Below are 12,459 nucleotides of genomic sequence, written 5' to 3'. Positions count from 1 at the left end.
GTTCGCCACTTAAACGGGAGTGGGATAAAGGATTACCATCTCATTGGCGGCGAGCACATGACTTGACTGTTCCCTTGTCTCCTCCTAAATCGGACCCCCTATATTATCGGCTCCGGCATTAGAAATAAACAACTTCCCTCTACCCTCCACCACACAAACAACCCCCCCCCCCCCCCAAACTAGCCAATAAGTATAAGGGAGCAGCTTAGCTGTGCACCGAAAGAGGGGATGAAGAAAGGATGAACGCGACTAGAACTCGCACAAATCCTCAAAAACTGTGCCAAGATTTCGCAACAGAAAGCCTGGCTGCGGGATCAGGGTGAGAGAAACAAGGCAAAACCCAACCCCTCCCCGCCCGGGGCCCAGGGGGCTGGGCCCCGCACCTGTTGGCACTGGGTCCGCTCCCGGGGCAGCCCCGGGCGTCCTCGGCGGCGGGACCGGGGAACTCCCCGGTCCTTGGCTTTGGCGGGGCACTTTGCGCCGGTGAGAGCTCGCTTGGCCCCGGCTTTCTCAGCACCCAAGGCGCACCCGGCAGCTCCGGGCGCAGGGTGAGCGCCGGCTGGCTCGGGGCGCAGCTCCCGGGTCGCCTGGAGGAGCGCAGCGCAGCCCTTCGCTTCCCGCGGCCCCCGCTCCGTCCTCCCAGAAGAATGGCCCGGCCAGGGAACACCTACCTGCAGATGGACCCCAGTCCTCGCCTTCCCGGCTGTTGGCCGCGCGCCCACAAACACTACCAAAGGCCGGGGAGCAGAAGCGCGCGGGACGTGGAGGAAAATCCCGCACAACCAGCCGGGCTCCTTGTTTATACTGAAACTACGGCCCGCTGCCGCGCACACCCCCTTGGCTCCGAGCGCCCGCCTTCCGCCGCAGCCCCGCCCACCCGGGCAGACGCGGGCCAATCATGGCGCAGCTCACCGCCCACGGCGCTGCCGCCTCGGGTGCCGGGACTTGCCCACGCGCCTCCCGGGACGGGACTCCAGCCGTGCGGTCACCGGCTGCCCGCCCACGCTGCGGAGGCTGGCGGAGCCCACGCAGTGGCGTTTACCCGCGCTGGGTCTGCTCGCTCCGAGCGTGAGCGATTCCTCCGAGTGCACCTGCCCGGGGCTGTTTGTGCTTGCGTGTGTGTGTGTGTGTGTGTGTGTGTGTGTGTCCACTCATTTACCTGTGTTCTACTGTCAATACCGGCCAGACTCGTCATACAGTATCTAGTAACATAATTATGAGCTAAGGCTTACTGTCCAGGCAACTTTCAGAAGAGAGCTGAGAGCAATTGCAAGAACCTTCGCTCAGCAAGTATTTACCGAGGGCCTGAGTGCTAGGCATTGTGCAAAACGCTGGGGGCGCCCTTCAGGCAAAAGTAGGCTGGTCCCTGCCACTGTGAAGCTTACAGTCTAGCGGAGGGCAAGCCAAGTAAATGGTCACCCAAACAACATGTAAAATTGCGGCTATTACAAGTTCCAAAAGGATGGGAGCCAGTGTTGCGAAATAGTATTCTGGAGGCAAAAAGGGGAGGTCAGTCCTCAATAATAGCTGTTGTCATGGTAACCATATACTCTATCACTGTATACTTGGTAACTATTTTTGAAAGGTAAATACCTCAGCACTTTACCTTGTATAAATAAAAGGAGGTTGGAGAGAAGAAACAATGGAAACAAATAAGTGTAGGAAAACACCCAAAGGAAGAAACACACACACACACACAGACTACCTTGCCAGCTATGTGACCTTGAATAAGTGAAGTAGCTTTTATAAACTTCAGTTTCCCCATATATAAAGCAACACTATTCATACCTGTCTTTTAGGGCCATAATTAGGCTTACTAGATACAGAAACCTTTTTTTTGTCCCTGCACCATCTTCTCCCCTTCCCTCCTCCTTCCTGGGGTGGAACCAGTCTTCTTGCAGTTCACTTTGCCTATTCATAGCTGATTTCTACCTTCATTTTCCTCATCTGCGCCTCTTCTCACTTCTCTTCCTCTAATTATATTCCCTCCTTCTCTTCTGCAAATGGGTGTTCCTGACTCAGTAACTCACTCTCACTTATCCCAGCCTCTCTGCAGTTTAAAGGAGAAACCGAAAAGCCAAGAGAGGTTGGTTGGGGCCACTCATGCAGAGTAAAGCACAGAGGCGTGGGCAGCCCAGCCCAACTGTGGTGGCTGCTTAGTCTTTCACGCTCAGTTTTCCATCCTGATTCCATAACAAACAAGCCATAGGGAGTTAGACAAGTCATTTACAATGTCGAGATTTCTAGTCCTATAGCAATAAATTAAGAGGTTTGGACTAAATCAGGACTTCTTAATGGAAAATATTTGACATATCCTTTGTAACCTCTGGATCCACCCACCAACCCAAAAGATTTTGGGCGCCTCAGCCTGGCCTGCGTCCTCTCGCAATCCGGGACTCCTCAGGGGATGTCGGGCCTAAACTGGCAGTTGAACATCCCTCTCGAAATCCGGGATGCTGCATGCACCAGTGACCATACTTTTCATACAGGTGAAAAGCATCTTGCTGTTGTATGGGCAGCTACATTTTTTGCCCTGAATGTAAAAAGTAGTACATAACATGATCCTTCTGAGGCAGTAGTAGCATTTTCCCCATCTTATGGGTGGAAAAACTGAAGCAGAGAGAAGTAATTAGCTTTGTCACACAATTTTAAATGTCAGAAACAGGGCTGACCACAAAATGTGCAAGCCAGAGTCCATGCATGTCATCACTGGGCAGGCGGTCGATCAGGGAGCCCCGGCTGGCACCCACCTTAGCTGGTGGCCTGGCACCACCCATTGGCTGGCCCCGCCTTCCATCGCCACTGCTGCCACTGACACTGCCGTTGCCTCCCTCTGGTCGGGGGGCGGGGGAGGGGGGGGAAGATGCTCCTGCGTTGAGCGCCTGCCCCCTGGTGATCAGTGCACGTCATAGCGACCGGTTGTTCTGCCAGTCATCCTGCTGGTCATTCCGTCATTCGGTCTATTTGCATATTGCATATTAGGGTTTTATTATATAGGATGTGGCAATGCTTTATCAAACCACATTTCTGGTGGATCCCCAGGGCCCCTTCCAGCTCCCTATATAGGGGGTAATTCCTAGGGGGAAGCTCCAAAGCTAGGTGGCCCAAACCCTAATCCCATCTCTAGTGCTTGGTCAGCCATCAGACCTTAGAAAAGGCACCACAAGACTCTGGCCCCACTCTACTCATCTGAAGACAGCAATCGTGGTTTACATAGGTAACTTCTTCAATAGGGCACTGAGAAGAATAAAAGAGATAATACATGAAATGGGTTTGGAACCATGCCATTTAGAGAAGTCTTCCCTGACCCCAATCCATAGCTTCCTTCCCTGTTTTGTTTCCTCCATAGGACTTACCACCATTAGACATACTTATATTTTACTTATTACTGCCCCTATCCCCTCACTAGGATATAAGCTTAATAACAGGCAGTTTGTTGTTGCCACTGTAGTTGTTGTTCTCCTTCTGTATTTTCAATGTCTATAACAGTGTCTCACTCATTATGAGCACTCAATTAAATATATGTTGGCTGAATTCATTAATGCCTAGCACATGGTAAGCGCTCAATAAATAACATGAGTATTCAATTACTCTCTCATGAAATAATATGATTATGTATCGATTATTCTCTATCATGAAAAGATATTCTTTACGTTCTCTACTTTTAATAGTTTCTGTCTGGTCTTTTGATTCCATTAACTCAATTCTTATCTTTGTAAATGTTGGTAAGCTCAATAATACTAGTCAAATAAAGCCCCTGTTGAGTAGGACTTCACTCTAGTAACAAAAATAGCCTTCTATATTGAGCCTCTGGGTAAATAGCAGGCTTTGTGCTAAACATTGTTTTGCTTTCCTCTTGAACCTCAGGTGCACACAATAACAGCAAGCATCAGGGCGGATCCATTCCAGCACTTCAGTTTATTCTAGTCTCTTTCCCATCTAGAGTCCCAGTTTTCACCAGCCCAGTGGTGCTGACTCTTCCACACAGTCTCCAGTGTGTGTTTCAATCCACCTTTCGTGAGCAGTGATGGCATTGTTCTGTGTGAGTGCCCATGAGTGTATTTACGTAAATGTTTCTGTGCAATCCGTCTCATTCAGCCGCTCACTGATTTCCCTCTAGCTTTGGATTTTGATCATCCATCCATGTTGACATGTTGATGTTGTTCACTCCTTTTACTCCCGGTTGAGTATTCACCATATTTGTGTTATGCTTTTTTTCACGTGTATTATCTGCTGTCCTTATCAAGCCCCTGAGATATAGGTACGATTCTCTCCATTTCTGAGACAAAGGGATCAGGCTTAGGAAGGTAAGTAACTTGCCAAGGCCATTCGGCTGAAGAAGCCATGAGTTCAATGCATATCTCTGTGACTCCAATGCTCCCATCTTCCCACTCTATAAACTGGGTAAGATTTATGAAATAATGCCTGAAAAAAATATCCTCAACCATTAACTGGATTCAATTTACATGTCTAAGATATTGCTGTTAAAACTAGCAGATATGTGTGCAGCAGCACAACAGGGCTGTGCGTGGGAGCACTGGATCAGACTGGTGGCGGGTGGGGAGCACCCGGGGGACCTGGGCAGAACGAGCAGCAGCCCTCAGGGAGGCAGCGTCCACTCGGGTTGCTCCACCACGGTGCCCAGCGTGCCACTGAGCATAATCATCTCACCACTGCCGTCTGTGATGGACCCAGCCAAGGTTCAGAGCCTCAAGGACATGATCTGGAAGGACCCAGACAGTGTGCCCCCATCAATGTCCTGTGGATCAAAGGGGCCCATGGTGGGGACTTCTTCTGCTCCTTCAAGGCTCCCACCGCTGTGCAGCCTCCCAGGAGCCGTACCCAGGTGAGAGACCATCCCTGCCAAGATGGTCCAGTCCACCCTCTCGGACCTAATGGTGTATACCTGGGTGCGTCATGCAGGACTTACACTAGCAGTCTCCTTGGTACCTGTCACCACTCCCAAGAGTCCAGAAGACATACCTAACCTCCAGTGGGCTGGCCCATGCAGAGGTGTAGCTGGGGGTCCATTCCCTTTGCACTTGCAAGGAGAGTCCAACACTAAGCACCCCCTTTGCTAACTGCACCTTGGACTCACTGCTGAACAGTGTGGGAGACCCCAGTCCCACTGCTGTGAAATGGGTCATGTCTTTGCTCTCAAGGGGCTATTGAGAGGGTAAAATGAAATAGGACACAGGTTTGGAGAGCCACATGCTACTGGCTCCAGAGCCCCAAGGACAGGATCCTTATGCATTTGTGTGTGTGTTTGTATATGCTATTATGTAGAATACAGTTAGCTGTGGGTAAACAGAACCTAGGTTACAGTGGCTTGAACAAAGAGAAGTTAGTTTTTCCACACAGCATCAATCCTGGAGACAGGTGACTAGTGGGTTTGGTTTAACAACTCAGTGAAGTAGTGTGCACTTTTCTGCGATCCTTCAGACTTTCCTTCATTGCTTGTCACTTCATGGTCTTAAGATGGCTGCAGTACCCCCCAGGAATCATGGCTATGTTCAAGGAAGAAAGGAGTCGGAGAGAAATAAGGGCCAACCCACTGTACCTGTCAACTTCTATCCTAAAGTTTTCAGAGACCTGTTTCCTACTCCCTCCCCTGCATATTTCCACTAAGGTCATCTTGACCCAAACCAGCTACTATCACCACCCCTAGCTACAGTGAAAACTAAAATAGCAGGGAACAGAACTGTCGCAAACGAGTGAACCAATCATACTCTATCTCCTGGGATTGGCATGCTGCCTCCTGAAATAATACTGGATATCATCACCAAGAGAGAAATGGGAAATAACAAACATCCCAAAACTTAACAGCTAAAAACAAGTCATTTATTTGCTCACACTGCTGTGGGTTGGCAGTTTGGACTGGGCTTATCTGAACAGTTCTGCTGATGTCACCTAGAATCACTTCTGAGACTACAATCAATGAACTGTCCCTCAGATGAGGCTGGATGGTCTATGATGGTCTGGCTATTGGCAGGCTGTTGGCTGGGTGACTTGGTTCTTCTCCACGTGGCCTTAATCACATGATGGCCTCAGAATTCCAAGAAAATGAAAGTAGAAGCTGCAAAGTTTCTTAAGTTCTAAGCCCAGAATTGGTACAACATCAATTCTACTAAGTTCTTTTGGTCAAGCAAGTCATAAAGCTGGCCCAGATTCAAGGGAACAGCCTATTTCTCTTAGAGAATGTGAAAATAATTTGTGCCATTTTTTATTTATCACAAATGATTTGCATAGGCAAATAACAGTATTTCCCTCTCACTCAGTTTCTCTCTCTTCCTCTCTCTCTCATTCTCTCTTTCTCTTTCTCTTTCTCTCTCTCTCTCTCTCTCTCTCTCTCTCTCTCTCTCTCTCCCTTCCTCCTTCTGCCCAGGCTGAAGTCACTAAACCATTGTCCTGGCCCTCAAATCTTGAGGAGGAGGTGATGGGGCAGTGGTGGGCCCACCTGATAGAGGAGTCTCTCGTGGACTGCACTGGTGGGATGAGGTAGGCCGGGTGGAACATTCCAAAGGGGCCTCTGAAAACCAAGAGTCCTCGGAAGGAAAGGTGCCAAGTGAGGCTGGCCTTGTATTCCCTGCCCTGCTAAGGGATCTTAGTCATTTTCAAACCTCAGTTTCTCTAGCTCAGTAATGAAGACAACAGCTCTCCCACCCATTCTCTGTCCCTGGAAAAATGACTGAGGTGACCAATAGAATTTAAAAGGAAGATAGTTCTAGCCCTGACTGGGGTGTCGTCTCCTACACTGAAAAGTTGCAGGTTTGATTCTTGGTCAGGGCATATACTAGGTTGCGGGTTCGATCCACAGTTAGGGGCACATACAGGGGGCAACCGATTGATCTCTCTCTCTCTCTCTCTCTCTCCCCCTTCTCTCTCTCTCTCTCTCTCTCTCTCTCTCTTCCTTTCTTTTTCTCTAAAATCAATAAGCAGATCCTCAGTTGAGTATTAAAAACAAACAAGTAAATAAATGAGTAAGCTTTAAAAATAAGGAATATGTATTTTTTTAAAATGCAGTGTAATGTCCTAGATTAAATCTTGAAACAAAAAAAAACACACAGGACATTAGTGAGGAAACTGGAACTCTGAATAAGGTCTGGATTTTAGTTAATAACAGCATAGTTAATAATAACTATGGTCATTCTCATAGTTTTGACAAATATACCATGTAAGGTGTAAGATGTTGACTTGGAGTAGGCTGGGTGCTGAGTATATAGGAGCTCTACTATCTTGACAATTTTTCTGTAAATTAAAAATCATTCTGAAATAAAAGCTTACTTTGTAAAACAAAAACAAAAACACTAGCAGCTCTATATTAAACTAGAAGCCAGTTGTTGTAATCACAAAGCAGTTCATTGTCTCAACTACAAAAAAAATATGTTAATTGTGATATTATTAAAACACTTGAACTTTAAATAAAAATCTCACAAAGCATAACTGCTTTCAAATATTTAAAACTTGTCATGTGAAAAAGGAATGAGGCTCAGAGACATGAGATAGGATGTAAGAGGAAAAAGTGTAAGAGAATGGATTGCAGCTTCCGTGTAAGAAAAAAAAAAAACATTAAAGGTGTTCGAGGTGGGGTAGTAGCCTTTTTCAGCATTGAATTCCCTCTCTGGATCTTAAAGGACCTTGTGAAATGTCCAAGTAACTCTCCAAAACACATTCACATTTTATCTTTCATTTATTTCCTCAATATGGAGACAAACACCCCTAGGATATGGGATTTTAGCCCATTTATAAGATAAAACAAAGGCAATGGTCACACAGCAGTCAATTTAGACCACAGCCTACTCCTTCTCACTTTCAAAGCCAAGGAAGACAAGCCCTTTTTTGATAAGTGTGATGCATATTGCCATTCTTTTATGTTGACAAAAGATTATCTGAGCTTTATAAAGCAAAAACATAAAAAATGAATTTTTGAGAAAATCACTTCACAGTTGCTAAAAAAAAAAAGGTTTGTTCATCAGACTTTGTAGCTGGTTAACTTGTCCCATAGCATCTCTAATCTAATCACAGCTCTCTGGAACACACAAACTCAAAAATTTTTTGAAGGGAAGAAATAAACAAAAAAACACAAGACCCAGAGTATGGCACAGATCACAAAGCGTTTATCTCCGTATATAAAAGCCCAGTGATCATTATGGTGGAATGACTAGAACGACCGGTGGCTATGACGAGCACTGCGGCAGCCAACCAGCCTGATCTGGCTGATCAGCACCCTCCCTCAACCTCCCGCATCCCCTCCCCCTGGCAGGCCCAGTCCCCATTAGGCCCTCCCACCTGCTGGTCATGGACACAGGGAACACGTGTCTGAGCTGTCAGCACCCCTTCTGAGGGGAGACGCCAGCCAGGCATACAGAAGGTATACAGAAGGCGCTCAGCGAGGAGTCTGCACAGGTTGTGTTCACACCTTCATGCTGAACCCCCCTACCACCACAATGCCGAAGGAAGCCTGATTCAGGAACACCCCCTGCTGAACACCCACACAGAGAAACAGCGTGTGATAAACATCATGTCCCACAGACGCCTGAATCCGCCTCAAGAGGAAGATGCTACAGACTCGGAGTGGGAAGATGGGGACTGAGACAGAAGGCCTGGGAAAAGCAGGGCCACAGGTGGCCGGTTCGGTGGCCGGTTCGGCTCTTGCTGCCTGACCCTGCTCCCCGGCCCCCTCCGTGTACCAAGCACCTGCATTGTCGCCCTTGGATGGAAGCCTGTGAGTGCATGAAGAACTGTGGCTGCGCCTGTGGCTGAGCTCGGCCTCCTGCCCTCGTGGATAAGCAGGAAACATATTTACGTGCCAGAATCTAAAGCCCTCTTTACCGGTAATAGCGCAAATAATGCAAGACCCACGTGCGTTTCTAAACAGGACCCTGTCGGGCTGTGTGTGAACCCAGATCGAAGGACTGCTCTCTGCCGAGGAGGCTGCAAAGGCTGCTCCTCTGTCGAATGCACGCAACCTGGAGAGGTTTAAAGGGGAAAAGAGATAAAAATAAAACAAAATAGCAACAAGCCGATGCCGATGCCGTCAAATCCTCCACAGTGGTGATGTCAGAGCCCGTCTCCCCGCGCCTGGGGCTCAGACGGTGGAGCCGCTGACACCTGCCAGGTCACTTGGCACCACCAGCCTCATCTACTTCCCTCCCGCCAGCTCCTGGAGGCAGGTGCGCTTGCAGATGGAGACTTCAGTGCTAAAACAACCCTGTTGGTGTAGCACAGACATGCGTGGGCTTTTTGATGAGAGAGAACCCATAACATCCCTTCGCGAACGTGTTTTTAAGTGTTCATGCTTCCAGCCTTGGCGACTCTCAAATAGGCCTCAGCGATTCCACTCGCCCCATGCAAAGACTGACCCAGGTTTCACGGAGGCCAGACCCTTGGCCCCTGGAGCAGCCCCAACTGTCCTTTCAAAAGGAAGGTCATCCTGGCTACAGGTCCTTGCTCTTCATCACTTTGAATATTTCTTGCCATGCCCTTCTCTACCAGGCAAAGCTCATTTAGAATTGAAGGCCAAATAAAGAGCTTCACAGACAAGAAAAAGCTAAAGGAGTTCATCACCCCCATCAGGGGTGAGGCAGGCCAACCTCCCGTGGCCCTCCCCTGATCCCTCCCCTGGGCCAGCCTGCTCCCAATTAGCCCCCGAACTCCATTGGGGCAGCTGGCTGGACCCCACTGGTGCACCAATTCATGCACTGGGCCTCTAGTTTTATATAAAGAAAAAAGCAATTGCTGTTACACAGAGAATAGAGCTATAGGAAGAGGAAGAAAATATAACGATTCCACTCTCACTCCCACCCCTTTCATAGAGGGCAGACCATAGAGAAAACCCCTTACTTTCCCCGTGCTTTTCCTTGACTTCCCTTTCCTTAGTATCTGAGGGCCTAGAGTGAGAGAGGGAAGGAGACTGCTTGGCATGCTTTGGTTTCATGCCCTCTTCCTGCTTCTAGCCTGAGTAAGAGGAATTCTGTTCCTGGGCCAACCTAGCTTACTAGGGGCCAGGTTGGAATTTCATAGTAATAAAAAGTGTATGTGTATTTGGCATTGTTCTGTACATGCATTTCCCTGGAACCTGAGAGAAGGATGATGAAGGATGGACAGGAAGATTTAGATAGTCAAGATCCTGCGTCCCTGCCCAGGCATATCAATCCCTTCAAACTATAAAATGAATCCTGCCGCTTACAAGCAATTTTTTGTGATGAAATACAGGATTGGGACAGCCTTGGAAGGGTCATCTCAATAATAATTCCCAACATGTGTTATAGTTTACAGTGTTCTTTCACATCCATTATCTCGTAGGGAGAACACTGGGTCTGTGAAGATCAATTATAACAGTGGTCATTACATTACAGAGGCATATCTTTTCCTTTCCTGGGATCACTAAAAATATCATAGACAGCTATTCATTTAAATTTGCTAAGAAAATAGAAGGGTATTGACTAGAAAAGATAACTTCAGGGAAGTCTCTTCTACACATCCCTCTGATCCCTAATCACTGTCACTTTTTATCTCCCAGACCAGGGGTCCTCAAACTTTTTAAACAGGGGGCCAGTTCACTGTCCCTCAGACCATTGGAGGGCCAGACTATAGTTTTAAATAAAACTATGAACAAATTCCTATGCACACTGCACATATCTTATTTTGAAGTAAAAAAACAAAACAGGAACAAATACAATATTTGTATTTTCATGTGGCCCGCGGGCCGTAGTTTGAGGACCCCTGTCCCAGACCTTAAAGTGTACAGAAGAATGCAACGGCTGCCTGGAAAAGTCCACAGCAGATAGAGTGGGTTTCAAAGTCTGATAAGAAGATGTAAAAATGACTATACTTTTATTATAGCAGACAAGAACTATTGAAAAGCAAATTTATTATTTTCCCTGTTTTGTTCCCTTATTGTTTCCCTAATTTGTCAATTCTTATATATTCTTACAGAGTAATTATTTGCAATATCCTCAAGAGGGATACTGATATTGAGAAATTAAATATAACTTGGCCTAACCACAGGGTCATAAGACAGTCTCATCATCTTCATTGATTATATAATGCACAGTGAATTATTATTTCTGCACTGACAAAATATATTTCATAACCTTAAATGTGCATCATTTTGATAAGATACATATATCATTGTTTTGAGTAGAAATTCAACTATGTTTAATGAGAGTATATTTAGAAGGTTCTTCATTCTATAAAATACTTATAGTTAATAGTAAGTATAAATATATTTCTCTATTCTAATGTCTCTTTCAAACAGTTTTTGTCTGGTTCCTATGAATGAATTGATTTTATAATGAACTAAGAAAAGATTTTTTTTGTTTCAAATTCTTATTACCTTTAATATTAAGTCTGATTGTCTTGCTAGATCCCTTCAGTTTTGACTAATTACCAATCTATGTCCTAGAACATTGAGTGGGAAGGGAGAAGGAATAAAATGAATAATATAATAATAAGATTTTAAAGCTGAGAGAGATATTGATGATCATCTCTTTTCATCTTTCCCCACCCCCATGCCAAGGCAGTTTTCTTAAAAGGCATTTTTGAGATGAGGAAATTGAATCCTAGGGAGATTAAATGATCTCTCTCCAAGGCCATCCAACAAGATAATAGCAAAGTTACAGGAGTCAAAGAGCCTTCATGATAAGCCCAAAACTTCAAACACTATATTTTACTCCCTAATTATTCCTGCAGTGGTGAAATCTATGGAGCTACTTTGACATTATAGAAGTACAATTTGTTTTCAAATATTGGTGACAAATATTCTCTATTAAACACTTCTTAATAAAATGATAACGTATTCTCTAGATGTTGCTAAAGCCTTTTATTAGAATTCTCTAAATATGGTTAATACCATTTATCTTATTTAACATTTAAGATAGTAAATTAGTAAACTCTCTGTTGCTTTATCATGAAAGTAACATGGTCTGGACTATTAATCAGACTTCATAAAGTTTATTAAAGAAATTATGTTGATTAAAGAACTTATCCAGTAAGCATTTACTATTGTCATTATGAAAACATCCCTGAGGTACTTCCTCTTTTATATAATAAAATAATTTATTTTCATAAAACGCCATCATTTAAAAAAATATTAGAGCATTATTGTGCTTTCTAGATGATTCTGGGAAGGTTAATTTTGTAAAATGTCCAAACATTCATTTTAACACATGGAAATCATTATTTCCATGGTAAAACCAGAATTTCTGTAAAATATATTTAGCTAGATATTGCTATTTGAAAATATAATGCTGAATATATTTTCTGCACAAAAACAAATGGAGCAAATCATGTGGTTTACCTGTATTTCTCCAGAGAATTAGAGAAAATGGCTGTCTCTGGGAACGGGTGGAAGGGAGACTGGGATGGAAGACAATGGGAACTTCAACTTTATGTGTAGTGTTTGATCTCTTCCATAAAGAAAGACATAAAGCAGATGTGACAAAATGTTCATTGGTA

At 45.3% G+C, this 12,459-nt stretch overlaps 1 protein-coding gene across 2 annotated transcripts in view; it reads right to left on the bottom strand.

Moving 5' to 3' along the window:
• The window catches only part of RASGEF1B (RasGEF domain family member 1B), a 532,983-nt gene that overhangs the window by 34,192 nt on the left and 486,332 nt on the right, over positions 1-12,459 (bottom strand). The window contains exon 1 of one of the 2 annotated variants that reach the window (XM_070394102.1): positions 672-784. The exons of the other annotated variant lie outside the window; for it this stretch is intronic. The gene's annotated coding sequence lies outside the window, so the exon portion shown is untranslated. Of the gene's footprint in view, positions 1-671; positions 785-12,459 lie in introns of those variants that run through there. 2 annotated transcript variants of the gene reach the window in all.

This window comes from Myotis yumanensis, unplaced genomic scaffold (assembly GCF_028538775.1).
Source record: "Myotis yumanensis isolate MYYU_CA2020_CCGP unplaced genomic scaffold, mMyoYum1.0.hap1 SCAF_1, whole genome shotgun sequence".
In the NCBI taxonomy this organism is placed as follows: domain Eukaryota; kingdom Metazoa; phylum Chordata; class Mammalia; order Chiroptera; family Vespertilionidae; genus Myotis; species Myotis yumanensis.
The sequence above is the reverse complement of the archived record's forward strand: the minus strand, read 5'-3'. Positions and strand labels throughout refer to the sequence as shown.